Source organism: Erigeron canadensis, chromosome 1 (assembly GCF_010389155.1).
Source record: "Erigeron canadensis isolate Cc75 chromosome 1, C_canadensis_v1, whole genome shotgun sequence".
Classification (NCBI taxonomy): Eukaryota; Viridiplantae; Streptophyta; class Magnoliopsida; order Asterales; family Asteraceae; genus Erigeron; species Erigeron canadensis.
In genome coordinates this window covers 7,770,652-7,778,533 of record NC_057761.1, presented here as the reverse complement: position 1 = coordinate 7,778,533, position 7,882 = coordinate 7,770,652, and positions in this window count along the sequence as shown.

Below are 7,882 nucleotides of genomic sequence, written 5' to 3'. Positions count from 1 at the left end.
ACCGCATTAATCTTAGCCGGGTCTACCATAATTCCTTCACTACTAACCACATGACCAAGGAATTGCACCTCCCGTAACCAAAATTCACACTTGGAGAACTTGGCATAGAGCTTCTCTTTACGAAGGGCTTCCAACGCCTCTCTTAGATGAACTTCATGATCGGAAGAACTTTTGGAATAAATAAGAATGTCATCGATAAAAACAATCACGGACTTGTCAAGCATGGGACGACAAACACGATTCATGAGGTCCATGAAAGCCTCGGGAGCATTAGTAAGACCAAAAGGCATGACAACAAACTCAAAATGACCATAACGAGTAAGGAAAACGGTTTTGGGAATATCTTCTTCACGTACCTTGAGTTGCTGGTAACCCGAACGAAGATCGATTTTTAAAAAATATGAAGCCCCTTGAAGTTGATCGAATAAATCGTCGATCCTAGGCAAAGGATACTTGTTCTTTACGGTTACCTTGTTAAGCTCACGATAGTCGATACACATCCGCATACTTCCATCCTTCTTCTTTACAAATAATACCGGTGCACCCCAAGGAGAGTTACTCGGTCGTATGAAGCCCTTGTCTAACAACTCTTGAAGTTGTTTCATCATTTCTTGCATTTCCGTTGGAGACAAACGGTAAGGAGCCTTAGCAATGGGGTTAGCCCCCGAAATAAGATCAATAGAAAACTCAACTTGTCGTTCGGGAGGGATGCCCGGCAAGTCTTCGGGAAAAACATCGGTGAAATCATTAACAATAGGAATGTCTTGGATAGATAGAGGTTTCTTCTCAACCACAACAATGTGAGTGAGATAAACATGACAACCATGAGACATATAACGCTTGGCACGAGCAAAGGTACAAACGGGTATAGAACGCTCCTTCCTATCACCATAAACCACCAAGTCTTCACCTTTGGAAGTTTTTAAATATATGACTTTTTCATCACAAGCGATTTTAGCATTACATGAGCTCAACCAATCCATACCCAAGATTATATCAAACTCTCCCATCGGAAAAGGAATTAAATTGGCTTGGAAGAGTTCCGAAGAAATTTTTATCTCACACCCTCTATACACCTCCTTTACTAATTCCATCCTACCATTACCAACCTCAACTTGCAAAGCATTTTCTAAACATGACTTAGACACGGGAATAACATGAATCATTCTAATAGCAACAAATGATCTATTCGCTCCCGAATCAAAGAGAATACGCATAGGCACATTATATACAAGGAATATACCTGTGACAACATCATCGGTGTTTCTTACTTGTTCCACGGAGAGTTGAAAGGACCTTCCTCTTTGATTCCCATACGTTTGGGCATTCTTCCTCTCCGCCTCCCTTCTTCTTTCTTCTAACCTCTCCTCCTCCGTCAATTTTGGGCATGAGCTTCTCATGTGGCCCTCTTCAAAGCACTTAAAGCATATAATGGGTCTTTGAGGTTTAGACCGACATCCCCAACTAGTGTGCCCCGGCTTCCCACAAGTGTAACAACCCTTATCCGCCGCTCTACAAACCCCCAGATGATCTTCTTGCATTAACGACAAAATGGGACATTTCTTTTATTGGGGTGGTTCCCAAAACTACCCTCTTGTCTAGGCCGCTTGCTTGGAGAATTTACATCTTCATACCTTCTTTTCAAAACACCTTCATCGACTCTTGATATCTCAATCTCATGATCCCGGGCCACATCCGCCAACATGGAGAAAGACTCCATTTGACGCAAGCTAATCTTTTCCCGAAGATTCTTCCTCGGCTTCAAATAAAATTGCTCCTTGAGCAATTGGTCATTTTCAAGAAACTCCAGACAAAATTGAGCCTTGTCCAAGAATTGGGCTCGAAATTCGTTCAAGCTCATGTTGCCTTGACAATCATTGAGGAATTCACTCCTCAATTTAGTTACCTCGGCCTCCGACCAAAATTCCTTGAAAAACATGTTTTTAAATTCGGGCCACTCAACATCATCTAGTGCCCCCTTCTTAATAGCCAACAACCCATCCCACCACCTCTTTCCACTATTTCTTAACATACCTACCGCAAAGATCACCTTCAAGTGTGAGGGACATTGACTAGTAGGGAATGCCCCTTCAATTTCTGTGATCCATTGAGTACAAACAATAGGATCCCGATCACCATGATACTCGAGTGGGTGGCATACCTCAAAGTCCCGAAAAGTGAACTTTTTCTTGTAGGTTCTTTCCCCCGTAACTTCCACTTCCTTATCCTTCTCGTTCTTTTTGCCTTTATCCTTGGCATCACGTTTTTCAAATTCCCGTTACACGTTGACTACAACTTCTTCCTTGATCATTTGAGCAATGTGATTATTCACTGCTCCTTCCAACGTTTGATTCAACCTCTTTAGCAAGATAGGAGTATACTTCTCTAATGCTCTCCCTATTTGATCTGATATATCCATGCTAGCCTCATCAAATAAGGGCTCTTCTTCTTCATTGTGCTCGGTTTCTTCATGACGGGGTTACTCTTCCATACTATAATAAGAATAAACGAACTGATTTAAACACACAACCTATTTCCCCTTACGAGCTATAACCAAAACCTATAACTTTATACAAAACCGTTCCAAGGTTTGATGTCGTTAGTTTATAAATAAGTTAGTATTCCAACCACAATAAGGCCGGCTTCTTATTGTGCTTTAAATACTAACAAGTGGATAAACTAGCATCATCAAACGCATCTTTCGGTCCCATATAAAATTTCGGTCACCTAAGGTCGAGTCTCAACTATGGTTTAAGTCTAGGCACTCTCTACGCGAGGGAATACCTAAATCCCTTAAACCTCAGTTTTGATACCAACCTGAAAAGACTAGACTCAATAAACCGAAAACGCATAAACTTTTTTTTTCTTTTACACCCCACTACGCCGCAGTGGGTTGAGCACTCCCCACTACGCCGCAGTGGAAAGCCTCGGCCCTGGAAGAGAAGATGCCCCACTGCGCCGTAGTGGGTTTGACACACCCCCACTGCGCCGCAGTGGGAAGAAGCAAAAATTCTTTACGTGGAATTTCACTGCTCCGCAGTGGGCAAAACCACCCCCACTGTGCCACAGTGAGCCACCTGATCAGCAACCCTAAACCATTTCAACACATGAACAAACTTGCAACCTTCACAAATCAACATGAACTTCATAAAACACATTTCAAAGATGACCAAGAACATTATAGACTCAATTTGAACAAATTTACATCATTAACTAGTTTCACAACCCATGAACACCATCAATGGGTCATTTACCCATTTTGACGCTATTTTTGCCCAAAATGCAACTACACAATGTGCTGAGACTTTACACTTGAACATTTACACACATTTCAATAAAAGCATAACCAACAGACTAGAATGTACCAAGAGCCAAGAGGTGTGGGACATCTAAGCTTCTATACCAAAAGATCGTCATTCGTCCGAAAATGACCTAATTACCTTCAAGTTCTTCAAAAGATATCTACAACTTCAAGCTTATCAACACACACTTAGTTCCTTCTTCCAGAACTACCTATAAAAGTGTAAACAACTAAAATATAAGCAAAGGCTTAGTAAATATACTTGCAACATTTACGAATACGAAGGAAGGCATAGTACTAGGACTTTCACAGGTAACCTATGGTATCGTCATGTCACATTTACATATTCACCTTGCACACAAACAATACATATATGGATCCATATAAGCTAAACAATCACATCTATTGGGATTCTTAGGCCCCGGAGGTTCTTAGGCCTCATATCATATCAACTTTCGGGATTCTTAGGCCCCCGAGGTTCTTAGGCCTCATAAACAATGCCCCACATGGGCTTGACGCCAAATTAATTACCATGCTTGGAACATTCACATCTCATGGTAATTGACCCAACGTATACATAAGGGTATGGAAATATACTCACCTCCTCCGCAACAAAGAGAATAACGCTAAACAACAAGCACAAGCAAGCTTCAACCTAAAATCATATCGTAAAATGCATAAGCTTACATTCACAACTTGACTAGTTCAACCTAGCCATTCTCAATCACTAGCCTTTTATAAACCCAAAAACCCAACCCATTTGTCATTGAGTTACTTTCATCTTTAACTATGACATTAGGTAGTTCAACCTACCATTTTCATTCACATATCAATAACTAGTAATATTCATCTTTTCTTACAAACTCAATTTATCACATGAACTTATCAATTTCATATGCAAACACATCATATAACTCAATGACAACTAGGTTAACTAAGGAATTGGAGAATATTAACCATAATTCATTTCCTAGTAAAAACCCCCAAATTGGTTCACTCTATGAACCTTAATTCCAAAAAGAAAATGAAAGCTAGGTTAGGGGAAATCAATACCTCACAACAAAAGCAAATTCAAGACTTGAATGGAAAAATTCTTCCTCTTCCCTTTTTCCTCTTGAAATTCGGCCACCACCACCAAAACCCACAAACCCTAACTTTTGATTTTTGAATGGAGATTAAAGATGGTGATGATTATTATGGATGTTCTTATCCTTGAATGTGAAGGATTTTAGCTTGATTTTGAAAAGAACAAGAGGAATTGCATGAAAGAAATGATGGGAGAAGAAAGAAATGAAATGGAAACATGAGTCACAAACAAAAGGGATGGCTGGCACTTCTTGAAGATGCCACGACCCATCACTCCAAAAGTGGGTATTTTACCCGCTATCTGCTAAAGTTCCAACTAAATTAACCCCATAACTAAAAACAAAATACTAGGAAATTAATTTAATGTCAAAACTATGAAAAGGGGTTAATTTCTTTTACCTTAAAATAATTGGGGTGTTACAGTTTAGTGTCAATAAAAATGAAAACGAAAATTTTAATGTGGGATACAGGTTAAAAGAGATGAAAACTTTCATTAAAAAAACAACTAAACATGTAGCAATACAATAAAAATAATGTAAAGAATATTAAGATATATAAAAAGATGAACAATAACTATACTAATGTTTTAAATTTAACATGAACATAAGACGTAACGATAATAAAAGTTATTGTATAATGAAAACGCTATATGTATAAAAAGACAAATGAAAATAATCAAAGACCAAATGTTTAAAAGTAAAACCGTAACTGTATGAAAGTTGTTTGATGAAAACATGAGAATATAAAAGTTTAGTGTCACGAAAATGAAAGCGAAAACTTTGATTTGGGGTAAAAGTAAAAAAATAGAAATTTTAGGGGGTTAAAACGAAATTTGGTTTAAATTTAAGGGGTTAAAACGAAATTTGGTTAAAATTAGTAGGTGCTTTAAAAGCTTGTACATTTCACGCATAAAGTACTTGTACATTTACATAGGTTTCTAGTTTATATAATATATCAAAGACCAAATGTTTAAAAGTAAAACCGTAACTGTATGAAAGTTGTTTGATGAAAACATGCAAATATAAAAGTTTAGCATCACGAAAATGAAAGCCAAAACTTTGATGTGGGGTAAAAGTTAAAAAATAAAAATTTAAGGGGGTTAAAATGAAATTTGAATTAAATTTAAGGGGTTAAAACGAAAATTGGTTAAAATTAGTAGATGCTTTAAAAGCTTATACATTCCACGCATAAAATACTTGTACATTTACATAGGTTTTTAGTATATATATAATGATAAACTCTATCATAAAAAATAAAAATTAAAAAAACAAATGTTAGGATGTGCCATGGTCAACCAACCCTCTACGTAACTCCATCTTACACGGTTACCAATATAGAAAACGTCACACTGAATTCATAGAAGGACTACCATATTTTAACGAAATGTTTTAATCATTTATTATAAATTATAATTATAATCACATATATTTGAGGGTTACTTGAAAATGTATAGTTTTTCATCTACACACTAATTAATTATTAATACAGTGAATGTCTGTGCATTCCAGGCTTCACGGCTTGTTTTGTACGTTTTCTTTATTTAGCGGGTTTTTCTTATGATGGTTTGGAATTTTCTAAACAATACAAAATGATATCCAAAGAACTAAAAGGCAAAAGGGCGTTAATCTTATTCAAAATCAAACTAAAGTCAACCGGATAAACCAAAATAAATCCTTCTAAAGCTTGAAACACAAAAGTGATAGCGGGTAAAAATACCCACAAAAGTGATAAGAGACGTGGCACACAGGAGGAGTGCCAGCCATTTACATTTTATGACTTACCTTATTTCTCCTCTTCCTCCATTACCTTCCTCTAATTTCTTATCTTACTTCCTTCAAAATCATGCATCACTTCAATTCAATTCTAGAAATCATCCAACAATAACAAATAACAATAATCTTCCATTATTCTTCTAAATTGAAAAGATTGAAATTGAAGGTGTGTGGCGGTGATGGTGGGTCAAATTCAAGAAGGAAAAAGGGGGAGACTAGAAGTGTGATTTCAATTCTCTTCAAGTGTGTTAATTTTAATTAATAAAATCCTTCCAAATAATAATGATAATAATAATCACCACAATGAGTTAATTTGTAATTTGGGAGAATTTGTGGGTGTGTATGTGTGTATGTCTAACCACACCAAGAAAGAAAGGAGAGAGGATTTTTATTCTAGTTGTTCAATTATCTTCTAATAGATTACTTCTTTAAGGTAATAATCCTTCTAGCCTAGTTTTGATTTTTAGCTCAAGAATTAGGGTTCATGCAACCATCCAATTTGGGGGTTTTTGGGTTGGATCATGATTTTGCTAATATTCTTACATTTTATTGTTTGTAACTTAAATTGTGATTATAGGGTTGCATGAACTTATTGATTTGAGTTGTTAGTGACCATTATGGTCAAAATGAGAATTTGGTAATTTTGAGCAATAAGATGAAATGGCCACATAAAATGAGATTTGTAGCAAAATGATAGATATTTGAGATTGATGAGTTTGAAATATTGAACTTTGTTAACTGAAACTTGAATTTAAGCCAACTCAAAGAAATTGAGTTTGGAAGAATAGGAATGCTAGTGAATTGATGGTGGCTATGTGAGCTAGCCAAGTTGTGAATAAAGTCTTATGCATATTGTATTGATTTGATAGGTTGAAAGCTTTGCACTTGTTGTTGCATTGTTGATTGTTGATCGTCGCGAAGGAGGTGAGTACTCTTGCATACTCTTATATATGCGTTGGGTCGATTACCATACGATGGTGGATTCCATGTGTGGTAATCAATTCGGCGTTAAGGCCTAAATTGAGGCCGGGGCCTAAGAACCCCATAGCTGAGATGAGATAAAGGCCTAAGAACCTTTGAGGCCTAAGAACCTCTTGAGATTATTGTTTAGAGTATATGGATCCATGTATGTTTTGTTAGCGCAAAAGTGAGTATGCAAGTGATGATATGACGGTATCATTGGCTACATGCGATAGTCTTTTGTGTTTTTGCCCTCCTTCGTATGTATAATTGTATGCAAGTTTATTCACTAAGCATTCGCTTACGTTTTAGTTGTTTACCATTTTATAGGTGGTTCCGAAAGAAGGAACTAGGTATTGTTGATTTGAAGTTGTTGACTTGAAGTGTTAGTGACTTGAAGGTATTTGGTCATCCATAGAAGAATGACATTTTGGTTAGAAACCTATTTAATTCCCTCTCAAACTCTTGGCTCTTGATACATGTGTCTTTCGAATGAGAATGTTGTGTATGATGTATTTTAAGTCTTGAAGTCTTGACTATTATGGTGGATTGAAGTATAAATCATTTTGGAGTCAACTTGGTCATTTCGTCACTTTGGGTAAATGCGGGCGAGTGACCCACTTGGTTGTTTTAGTGTAAATTTCAATGGTTAAAGTTTCGAATGTAGTAATTATGTTGTAAATTATGTCATGTGAAGGTTTGAAATCAAATTTGATGTGTGATGGAGCTTGTGTTTGAGTTTGGAAATGGTTGCAAATTGAGT